Here is a 12,675-nt window from a genome sequence, read left to right on the forward strand (position 1 = left end):
AGCTGTCCAACAATTGGTTTACTAGCGTCAACTGTATCCTGGGTACACTTACCAACAACCTCAACAACCCCAGTACGGTCTGGTTAATCCTGGTTTTCCAGGAGGATATAATATCCCAAATGCGACTCCTGTTCCTAGTTATCTTGGATATCCTCCTCCTGGGGCTGGTATTGTGACCCAGAGTTTTAGAGATCCTAACCGGCAGTTACCGTTTATCACAACTTTGGATTTACCAGACTTGACGCGCCTAACGAACGATCCAATTCAATATCTTCCGTTCTGGCCGCCAATGCCAAATAAGTTGCCCAGCGATATACCCAAGTTCGAAGGTAAGTGTGGAGAGGATCCGTCCAATCACGTGATGACTTACCACCTCTGGTGTGCTTCAAATTCTATCTCGGATGATTCGATCCGCTTACGTCTTTTCCAGCGTACACTCATTGGTCTCGCGGCCAAGTGGTACATTGAGTTACCACGGGCCTCTTTTTACAATTTTAGCCAGTTAGCTACCTCGTTCTTAACTCACTTTCAGTTGTCGGTCAGATACGATAACGGCACGGAGTTATTAACTTCACTAAAACAATCAACGTCCATGTATATTTCTGATCACATTCATGAGTGGAGACGTCGAAGAAGGCTAGTGAAAGTTTTTATCCCGGACCAAATCTTAGCTGAACGGTTTGTTAAATCATTATTACCGAAGATTACTGAAGATGTAGCTAAGGCCGGAGTAGTTACTGAGGAGCAAGTCATTGCTCAGGCGCAATACCTTGACTTAGTTTACACTCAGTCGGGTACGTTACACGAGAAGATTTCAGATCTTCCAAAGTCGAATCAAATCGCTGCTGCTCCTTCGGGATCTCATGTCGCTGATGGTATTATTGGTATCGTGAATACAAAGAGCAAGAAGAAGTCTTCCAAGGCTTCAACTACTCCTATTATCACTTTGCCTGATTCCCCGATAGGAGAGTCTTCTCCCGAACTTACCGCCGATATTCACGCTGTAGAGTCATCTACGGCCAAATCAAAAAACGGCGGAAAGAAGAAAGGAAAGAAGAAGACTAAAGCAGACAAGGCTCCGAAGGAGAAAAAAGAAAAGCCGGAAACGAATGACGAAAAGTGCAAACCTCGATATCCTTGTCTTATTTGTGAAGAGGATCATTTTACGAGAGATTGCCCTCATCGGGCCGAGGTTGTGAAAATAGTCAAAGGTTCTCCCACTCTTGCTGTGTTAAAAAATCCATTTCCGGAGCAGGAGAATAAGATGATAGGTTCTTCCTCGAATGCCAGTGAAGAACCCATTTTGATGATGTCTCATGTGTGGATTGCGACTCGATCGTAAGATTATGGTAGTAAGAATCCTGTTGATGGTAAGGAAGCAGAATCTTCTCACTCTAACCCATCAACCTCAGCTCCTGGTTCCGATCCACTACAGATCGAGAAACCGAACCCAGACTTAGTAATAAAACCGCCCGCCAAGGGTGTACTTCGAAGGTCTGCTTTCAATCCACATGCAAGAGCAACCCAGAATTACAACATTGTTGAGGACTTAGCTGTTTCACCTTCAGCAATGTCGGCGTTAGAAGTGCTGCAATCATGCCCAGCACAACGAAAATTACTTTTGTCGGCTATAGGAGCTGTTGATGTTCAGGACCCAAATCTAATAATCTTCGATCTAGAAAATAGTACACCACGTCTCCCCCATCAAATGGATTTCCAAATTCCAGTGATAGTCAAAAACAGGCCTATTCATAGGACTGTGATTGATGAGGGAGCTTCTACGTGTATTATGTCAATTCAATGTTGGAGATCCCTTGGTTCTCCTTTGTTGAACCAATCCCCCACCATCCTTAAGGCCTTTGATGGCCGTGGGTTCCGTCCGTTTGGTATTCTACAGGAATTGCCTATAGGGGTAGAAGGTAAAACCGTTAGTCTGGATGTGGAAGTGGTTGATGCCCTTCTAGACTACAACCTTCTTTTGGGTCGAAGTTGGTCATATGCTATGACGGCGGTCGTTTCATCGGTCTTCAGAGTAATTAAGTTTCCACATAACGGTAAGATCGTGACTATTGATCAGCTGACATACTTTTCATCCGACCCAGCCTCTTCAGAGAGTATCCAGTATGTCGGTAAGACGACAATCCCTTATAGGGACGTTGGTGTAGGTTTAGTTAAGGATTCCGGTTTACTGGGAACTTTTCCTCTCCCTCCACTGAGCGTAGAACCTTCATTTGCAACAATTCATATGATTACATCAGAAAACATTATTTATGATGATCCTTGGATTGTCCCATCTGACTCTGAGATAGACTCATTCGGTGATGCTATGCCTTTGAGTCCATATGAAATTGCTTATGAAGCTGTCATGTCTTTTACCGACTCTTGTTCAACCGAGATCGACCAAATGAATGTGGTTAGTGAAGAATCATTTTTCACCTCAACCTTAGAATGGATAGCGTTTCCCGAAGTCGTGTCATCTGACGAACAACTTCGCGACATCCTAAGTGTAGACGATCTACCATGGGAAGATCTCCATCACAGATCTTCGTTTTTACCTAAGGATGATGCATTTGAAAATGATTTTTCGTCTATCTTTACCACTGAATATGTCGAAGACGCTCAGGATCCAACGAGACATTCTGATTCAGATTTGAATTTAGGGAATATTTCTCGCACTATTCCCGTTGATATTTCAGTGAAGCCCGGAATTGAAGAGAACATTCATATAGGTGCCGCATGTACAGAAGATGAAATCCAAACTTACAAGGCCCTATTCCAAGAATTCCTCGATGTGTTTGCCTGGTCTTACGAGGAAATGTCGGGAATCGATCCTGCCATTGTTTTTCATGAAATAAAGACCTACCCGGATGCTAAACCCGTCCGGCAACGTTTGCGTCAGATTCACCCTCGAAAAGCGGCTGTAATTAAAGCAGAAGTCGAAAAGCTGTTGAAAGCAGGTTTCATTTATCCGATCCCATTAACGGATTGGGTATCGAATATTGTTCCGGTCAACAAGAAACAAGGAACAATAAGAATCTGTATCGACTATAGGGATATCAATCGAGCTTGTCCAAAAGACAACTATCCTACGCCTTATATCGATCAAATTATTGATGATTGTGCCGGAAGTGAAATGTTTTCCTTCATGGATGTTTTTTCGGGCTATAATCAAATCAATATTCTACCTTCCGACCAACCAAAAACGGCATTCATTTGTCCATGGGGGACATTTGCTTATTGCAAATTACCTTTTGGGCTTAAGAATGCCGGGGCCACTTTTCAACGGGCGATGTCTTACGCATTTCATGATATCAAGCACATTGTGCAACCGTATCTCGATGACTTGCCTGCTCATTCATTACATCGAGCTGATCACCTTGTCCACTTACGCGCAATCTTTATGAGGTGTAGGCATTATCGAATTCGTTTGAATCCCCACAAATGTGTTTTCTGTATAGAAACAGGTCGATTGCTGGGATTTTTTGTTTCAAAAGCCGGCATTCGCGTCGATCCCTCGAAAGTCGAAGCTATCATCAAATTGCCTCCTCCTTCGAGTTTGCGCCAACTCCAAAGTTTGCAAGGGAAAGCGAACTTTTTACGCCGATTCATCCCAAACTACGCCAAGGTCACTAAAGGTTTTACACGGTTGTTGAAACAGAACGCTCAATTCTCTTGGGACGAGATTGCCCAACAATATTTTGATGCACTTAAACATGCGTTGACCCATGCACCATTGTTGCATCCTCCCAACTACAACCAGGACTACTTCTTATACCTCGCAGCTTCGCATTCCACCATTGGAATGGTGTTAGTTCAAGAAGACGAATTCGGAGCGGAACATGTGATATATTATCTCAGTAGGACCTTAAATCCCACTGAGCTAAAATATTCGCATGTGGAGAAATTCGCCCTGGTAGCCGTTCAAGCTGTCCAGCGTTTTCGTCACTACATTCTTCTCCGTAAAACTACAGTTATTTCGGATTGCAACCCTATTATTTACATTTTGACAAAACAACTGCTAGGGGGTAAGTACTCTAAATGGATCGTTATCTTGCAAGAGTTCGACTTGGAGTTTGAGAAGTCCAAGTCTAAGAAATCCTTAGTTTTTGCGGAATTGATGTGTGATTTCCCGCGTACTGACACAGAGACTGTGGCAGAGGAGTCCATTGCGGACGAATCTTTGTTTCTTATCAGTAATTTAGATCCGTGGTACGGGGATATAATCATCTATCTCCAAACCCAAACCTTTCGACCTGAAGCTTCAAAGGCGGAACGTCGAAAAATTCGGTTTCAATCCCAGCAATAAAAAATTATTGGAGATACACTTTATCGCCGGGGTCAGACTTAGTTTTTCGACGTTGTTTAACTCACGAAGAGGCTGAGAAGGTTTTGAATGATTGTCACTCTGGAGCATGTGGCGGTCATATGTCTGGGTATGCCACAGCTCAGAAGGTGTTGCGCGCTGGTTACTTCTGGCCATCTATGTTTAAAGATTGTATCATTGCAGTTCGGAAGTGCCACAACTGCCAAGTGTTTGATCGAAAGATGCGCGCACCACCTGCTCCTCTCCACCCTATAATTGCTGTTGGTCCATTCGCCAAATGGGGTATCGACTTTATTACTTGTAACCCTCACTCGGCCAGGGGGCATGCGTATATCATCCTCGCGGTTGATTATTTCACTAAATGGGCCGAGGCGATGCCTACATTCGACGCAAGTGGAAAAACAACTGCAGTTTTCGTATTCAATCATATTATAACTAGGTTTGCTATCCCACAAGCAATCATTACTGACCATGGGAGCCATTTTCAAAACATCATGATGACTGAGCTTACAAGCCAGCTTGGTTTGCGCCACGATAGCTCTACTCCTTATTATCCGCAAGCTAACGGTTTGGTTGAGTCTATCAACAAAGTTTTGGTTATCATGATCCGACGAACCATTGGTATTCATCGGTCAAATTGGCACAACATGTTATTTTCGGCGCTATGGGCATACCGAACCTCAGTAAAAACTTCAACAGGGTTCACTCCTTTCCAGCTAGTTTATGGCTTGGACGCTGTGTTACCCATTGAATGCGAAATCCCATCACTTCAAATGGCTGTCGAATTACTCCCAGCTACTTTCGAAGAGGAGAAACGTTTATTGTACTTAGCTATATTAGATGAGACTCGACGTGACACTGCATTGACAATCGAGACTCACGCGAAGCGAATGAAAGCTCAGTATGATAGAAATGTGACCCCTCGAAGTTTTTCAGAGGGAGACCTAGTGCTATTATATGATCAAGCTAACGATAAGCTAGGTGCTGGAAAATTCGTTCCTATGTGGCATGGGCCCTATATTGTAAAGCGAAAGCTAGCAAAAAGGGCTTATGAGCTGGTAGATTTTGATGGGGACTCTTTGGGTAAACCCAGAGATGGACTTTACCTAAAGAGGTATTATGCTTAAATGGTGGGTATGGAGAAGTTTTAGTTAGGTTAGGTTTTCTTTCTAGCTAGTATGTTTGTTAGTTAGTCAGTGTGCTTAGCTTAGCGAGTGTGTTTTTCGTCGTTATTCTAGCTTATCTTGGTTTTACTCTTGATATTGCAGATGTCGACGCCTCTCCAAACATACATTGGATTTGCTGATGGTGCTTGTCGTAGTACACGGAATATCTCTTCCGCAGCTTGGGTTATCTATTCACCCTCTGACGAGTTAGTTTCTATGCATGGGGTAAGCCTCGGTCAAACAACAAACAACATTGCAGAATACAATGCAGTGATTGAATTATTATCCGAATCTATTTCATTTGGAATTCGACGTTTGATAGTGAGGTTAGATTCTGAACTTGTTGTATTACAGCTTAATAGAGTTTATGCCATTAGAAATCCTGTGTTATTAAGGTTGTTTTTGAGAGTGCGTCTATTGGAACGTGAATTTGATTACATTGAATATCAGCATATTCCAAGGTCTTTAAATACATTAGTAGATGCAATTGCTTCTCGAGTGTTGGACAGACATTTACGATAAATCATGCAAGTAAATTTAAAAGCATTTCATCACATATGTTAAACAAGATAAGCTGATAATAGTGATATATATATAGATAGGAGTGTGTCAAAAAATATACATCGTCTTCGATCATAGGTTGAAAAACACCTTATGATCGGCAAAAATGATAAAGTACAAAAAGTCAAAAATGTCACATGTGTCTACAATGTGACTAGCCAATCACTGGTGGTGCTCCCTATATGACACCACTGCACGGGCTACCTTACGCAAAAATCTCCTAAACGGTCCAGGGATTGCGACTACATAGCGCTGAAGTCTGATAGGAATATCATCCATAGTAGTCTCAGGCATATCCGCCGTCAGACGCTCTAGATCATGCTCCAACTCAGCTAGTGTCTCTGCAGCCGCTTCCTGTGGGGCCAGTACTGGTGCAACTGGATGTCTCCTATCAAAAGGCCGGAGGTTGGCTGGGCACTGTGGACCAACATCTGCATTTTGAAAATTTTTACTGTCAGTTTTGAGACGATATATATAAAAAAAAAAAAATACATAATTTGAAAACTTGTGAAAAATAAAGTACCTCTGTCGTCCCATTGTTCTCCCTATGGAAGAACCGTGTCCGGATCACCTCGAAAATCTACTCCGGCATACGGAAAGTCTTGGATCGAAAAAACCTGGTCCTCTAACCAGTGAAAATAACTATCAGAAAATCGAACAACCGCCGTGCCCTCGTCAAGATGCCGGGCCATCACCGCAACCCATCGTACCAGCTTTGGCTCCCGAGGACCCAAGATATCAACAGTGAGTTGCTGAGGGATCAGCATCGGAACTCTCTCTAAGGCAAAGCTCACAACTAAAGGCCCATATCAAAAAGTTTTCAGTCGTCCGTTCTTTGCCTTAGTTAGTTGGCTCTTCATATTAGCCGACACAGCATCACACCAGTTGAAAATGGTGCCTTGGTAACAGTCAATTTCCATCTGCATTTGGGACCCAGAAGCAATATGTAAAGCGTTTGCGCCGCAAATTCTAGTAACCGTGAAAGCTATAACTTTGAGTTCACGCAGAGAGATGTGTTTGATTTCCACGCCTTTCGCATGGTGTGCATTGGGTGTGCACCAATCTTCCCAGAGACTAGCAAGGGATTGGCCACCCGGTCTAGTCCCGGCTAGATTGAGTTGCTCGCCTCTATTTGGCAAGCCAGTGAGAAAGTATACATCTGAGGGCTCTATCTCAAGCTGGTGCCCTCCTATGTAAAAGCATTGCTCTTGAACGTTCCATATCTCAACCAGCCATTCTAAGAATCTCACATGAGCCCTCATCCCAGGTATGGCCCAGTATTTATATAGCCCGCATGCTTTTAGGGCATCAATGGAAGGTTGATGTTCAATTGCAGCTAAATCAACGTCCTCGTGCTCTCTTTCTCTCCAATACAACATGGTGAGTGCCCTACAAACCAAGAAACAATGATTAGAATTAATTTGGGGAAATTTGAATGGTTGTTTGTGAGGATTGGGGTTTCAAATTCCGCATTCCACGGAGGACGCACCCCGCGTTTAGAACACAGGGCGTCCGGACGCAGCTGGCCTGAAGGTGGGCTGCGTCCCCCGATTATTTTCCTGTATAGGAAAAATTCGGGGGACGCAGGTGACCCGAAGGGCACCTGCGTCCATCGCAACGATATCCTTAGAAAATAGAACATATGAATCATTACATCCAATAAGATCCCCCACATATCAAAATCGCATGGCAGGAGAGATTGAGGTGTAGGATTTGCTTGACCTGTGTGATCGTCAGTCCCCAGCCTGCAGGAGTGACGTCATCACTACCATGTGTCACCCGGAAATGCCCCTATAGGGCCCCTCAAAATGCTGAATTTCAATGCCAAATGTCCTCCATAATTCCACGTCATTGATGATGTTAGCTACCATGTCAGCCATACGTACCAAACATATTGTGCCACATGACCCTCTGTAGGAGAGAGAAAATGGCCTGACTGGCCTTGGTTTCTCTATGAATGCCTTCGTTAAATAGAATTGGCCCTTCCCCGACGATTTAAAACTCTATCACAAATTGGTGATATCGCAAGGTTTTTAAAGTTGTATCCCCTTTACTTCATCGATTTCCGATTGTCAATATGACATAGAGACGTCGATCACCAATTTCTATACCATTATGTGAAGGAGAGAGAAAGGGGGCAGGTCGTTCTTGTTTTTGCATGCATTTCCTTTGTCAAGCCTTCTCGGTGTTTAGCATTATATCACAAGAAATTGTGATATCACAAAGTTTAGGAGTGGTGACCTTTATATCACACCGATTAGCTAATGTGTCAATATTGCAGAATTGTGATGTTGCAAGATGCAGGACTTGACATGGCTAATATGCAGGATTTATTGTGCCAGGGGCCCCTGATCTCTGATATGTGATACACAGCTCCAACTATCGATAGCTGATTTGTGATATCAGCAGTCGATTTATTGCTGATCCTTCCACCTGCCTTGTTTCCATCTTAGAAAAGCATCGATTTGTGATTGGGATTGGCTCATGGTCCTGCGATATGTGATTTTCCTTTGTATTTGGTCCTTTCCTCCTTCCTTTCTATTTTTTCAAAGTTTATCTTTAATCTAAATTAACTTCTAATCATGGAGTCCATTTTTGGACTTCCATATATTGTTGGAAAGCTTATCAGGAGCACTATGCAATGCAAAGGGTTTGACTTGGCTCCGAGAGCTTATGTGGCTTGCGAGATGGCTTCAAACTTCACTACTCTTATGCATTCTAGGAAATTGATAACTTGTAGAGTAGTGAGTGACAACAGTATGTTTGAATTTGGTTTCCAATTAGTGTTTAACATAATATATTAAGAAGCATCATACTAGTGATGACATCTTCCACATTGAGTTAGCAGCCTTTGGTAGCTTTTTGAATGGTGTATTGTTTCCACTACATGTTCCAGTTTGGAATTTATTATGTTGATAACTCAAATTAATTCCACTACCGACAATTAACACTAATGCATGGACCTATACAAGAAAACAAGAAAACAACAATTAAACAAGGAGCTCAAAATGCTAAATTTGAGTAATTTTCATGGCCTGTGTTATGAAAAAGCCAAAGCTTCTCAGTGCTTTGAGTGTAATTTAGAGTGCAATTTGAATGAAAGAAAGAAAGTAATTATGATTTTCAAATGTGCAGGATACTAAAATGGACATAGGTTTGATAATTGGGGATAGAAAACATTTGGAGCACAAAAATTTTAAACTTCTCTCTACCACGTTTTTTGAGGATAATGATGGGAGGACACAAGCTTCATAATGCAAACCACATAACTCACAGTGTATTCAAACGCACCATCACCCATTGCCAAACATCAACAAAATCGATGATACATTAAGCATGAGAATTTTTTTTTTTTTTTGTTAAGCTTGGAAGGACCTTTCATTTTATATTTATAATCAGAAAATTTACACCACATAGATTGGCTAGGTGGCCTCAACTTTCCCAATGGGAAACCAAGTCTGTTGGGCACCTATCCTCATTGTAAGCCATCCAAAAACAATACAGTTTCAATCTTTATAGCTAAGCTAAATATGTCTCTGTTTCATGACTAGACACTATATATCTATCTATTGTTAGCATCACTCTCATAATAAAACAATTATAAATCCAAATATCATAATCAAATAAATCAAACCTTGAGAATAGTTTTTCAAACTAGGGAGCTTAGTTAAGATGAGAGATTATCTCTAACTAGTTCTCCTAGATTAGTCTTTTGTTGAGAAAATTTCTCAACCATAGTGTCCAAGATAGATGTACTATCTTGAGACCAACTTCCTCATCTATTTATTTGTACTATTATCATTCTTTGTACATTGGATTGATTAATAATGAGAATATGAGGAATGTTGTAATGTTTAGGCCTTTTCTGCCATGTCTAGTTTTTGTATATGTCTGCTATTTATTTTATGAGTGTGAGTGATTGTGTTATTATTTGTGTGTTAGTTTCCTTCAATTGACATCAGAGCTAGAGAATCCTCACCTATGTTTAGAGAAAAATAACTTTCTAAAGATATGCATAACATGTCTCAATACCACTCATTCTCTTTTCCATGATATTTATAATATCCAGTGTTAGAAGAAGCAGATTCTTGGTGGAAAATAGATGCAAAGGGTAATGGGAGCGGATGAAGGATGTTTTGAGATGGGAAAAAGGCATCTGATAGCGTTGATCTTCATTGAATAAGCGATAGATGTTTTTTAAATACACCATGTAGGCTCCCAAATGAGTTCATATTTGAGAAATGTTGCATCATCTTCATCTTCATTATATAAATATTGAGAACGCCCACACTAGTCGTTGCCGAATTCTCATCGAGAGGTCTTGAATGTAGGATTTCTTAGCTAAATCCAATCCAGATTTGCAAGTGTTGCCTTACTGATAGAGGAGCATACGAATTTGTAGCCAACGACTATGTGGCTTAGTAGAATTGTAAAATTTTTGTGAGCTTCCAGATGCTTGGACTATTCAATTAACACAAAGTGGCAACTCGACTTCGACGTGATGAGCGTGCTCGAGAGAACCTACAGTCGAGGAGAATAATTGTGAATAAAATCCATTTATCAATTCAAATGGATTTGAAGAATCCATGAATGAATTTTAATATGGAAAATGTTTACATCAAAATGAGTTCATTCTTCAACTCATATAGAGAAAGGTGCGTGTGTGAATTTTAAATTGGATTATGATTACAAGAAGCAATGCCGATTATGAAACTTGGCAACTTCCAGCAATGAAAACGGTTCTAGAGAAATGAAATTTTTTCTAGAGATCATGGTTTGAGGTTATGCTAAGGTAACCATGCATGAAAGACTAGAGATATTTTATACTTGGTCATTTCCTCTATCCTTCGAGTTTTGTGTCTCTGGTGTGCCTATTGTGAGCAAGCACATCTATGTTGGAGGAGATTTACTGATGGACGGAATAGTGGCAACTTGTACCATCTAAGCTCTACTCAAAGTAGTTGCGTGTAATGATTTTTCAAGTACTTCTGATACACTGAGGATTTTCTAGAGTGATTCTTTGAATTGATTAGTAAATCTTGCAACTCGAGTAGTTGCTTAAGATGTTCTTTTTGCAAGGAAGTAAGGCACCTTTAACTCTTAGACTTTCAATTTTAATGATCCACAAATATTTTGGAGTCTGTGTTCAATCCATCACAGGACTCTGAGTCTCTGACCTTTAAATTTGTTTATGCTAACAAACCTACAACCATTTCTTGAATTGTGTGGTTATATTCTCTATAAAACTCTCTCTGAGGAATGATGAAAGTTATGGTTCCTATGTTTTCCCAAAACAAAATATAGAAGTCCGTGTGATTGCACTGATGTGTTGATAATGGAAACCACCACTGAAGACTACAAGATTTCTAGTAATGAAGGCTCACCTCTTCGATGTACTGGAGTCTTGGTGGTGACTACAATAGAAGTCGGGATACCCTTTGTCGTTAAGCCTCAAGTCTCTGTGGAACTACATCTCCAAGCTTTCTAGCATTGATGGAATTCTTGTTCTTAGAGCTTGATTTATTAATATCACAAGATTTTTAAAGTGACCTGAATAAATTTTATACAAATTATGAGGGGTGTGGCTTTAGTGGAATAATGGAAAGTGTCAGTTATAATAATGAAGTCATAAGTGAATTTTTTGTTTTTGGAGTGATAAGGTGAAATTATTTTTGTAATTTTGGAGTTATAAGGGTGTTGTAAATCTAGAGTGATATGTCAATTTTTTTTAAAAGGGAAGTTCATTATTGAAAGAATTCATTTTTGAAGAAAGATTGCTTCAAGAGTTCTCATAGTTTGTGCTTGAGAAATTTCATTCACGATGTTGTGAAGGTGAAGGTTGATGTAATTCACTATTTAATACAAACATATTTTTTGTGTTGCTTGTGTCCTAGATCTGCCTAAAATTGAATAAGGGGATCTTAGGTACACCGTGTGTAATGAATGTGTGTGCATGACTTGTGTTCAGATTACCAAAATTCTCTCTTTGTATTATGCTTAAACAAACACATAAGCAAGCTTATGTATAAAAATACTTAATCAAATCTCTTGTAATCAAGCTTAAGTACACAAGCACAAAGTGTCACATCATCAAATTGATAAGATGATCTTCCAAGCAAGCACATTTCACATCATGTAATCAAAGAAATCAAGTTAAGGACACTACAAAATCAAGCATTTCAAGCCAAGATGACATCAACATCATCAGCACTTTTGTCTCACTTGCAGATAAACATTTTTAACTGAATTGCACGGGTGCATTCTCGGTTGTAACCGACACCCTAATTTGAATTGTTAAGGTGAATACATTAAGTAAGTCTTCAATTCATTCATCAAGATTGAACTTTTCATTTATCTCTTGCGTTCATTTTCGACAGTGTTCAACACCCTTCCTTTTTTAAAATCAACACATTTAGTGAATACATTCAAGAAAGCACAAAGTGTCAGTAATCAATCAAAAAAGTTCAAGCAAGCCATCTAGCAGGCAATCATCAACAAATGATTGTGAATTCTAGTATTCTATTCTTCAATTGAGCACTAAATCAGGTCATTGTTGAATGCAAATGCAATAAGCAATAAATCAAGGGAGCATGCCATTCAAAGAGCAAAGGAAGCATGCGAGTG

The sequence above is a fragment of the Pinus tabuliformis genome, chromosome 4_2 (assembly GCF_031772625.1).
Source record: "Pinus tabuliformis cultivar Carrire ecotype Pingquan chromosome 4_2, CPIR1, whole genome shotgun sequence".
NCBI lineage: Eukaryota > Viridiplantae > Streptophyta > Pinopsida > Pinales > Pinaceae > Pinus > Pinus tabuliformis.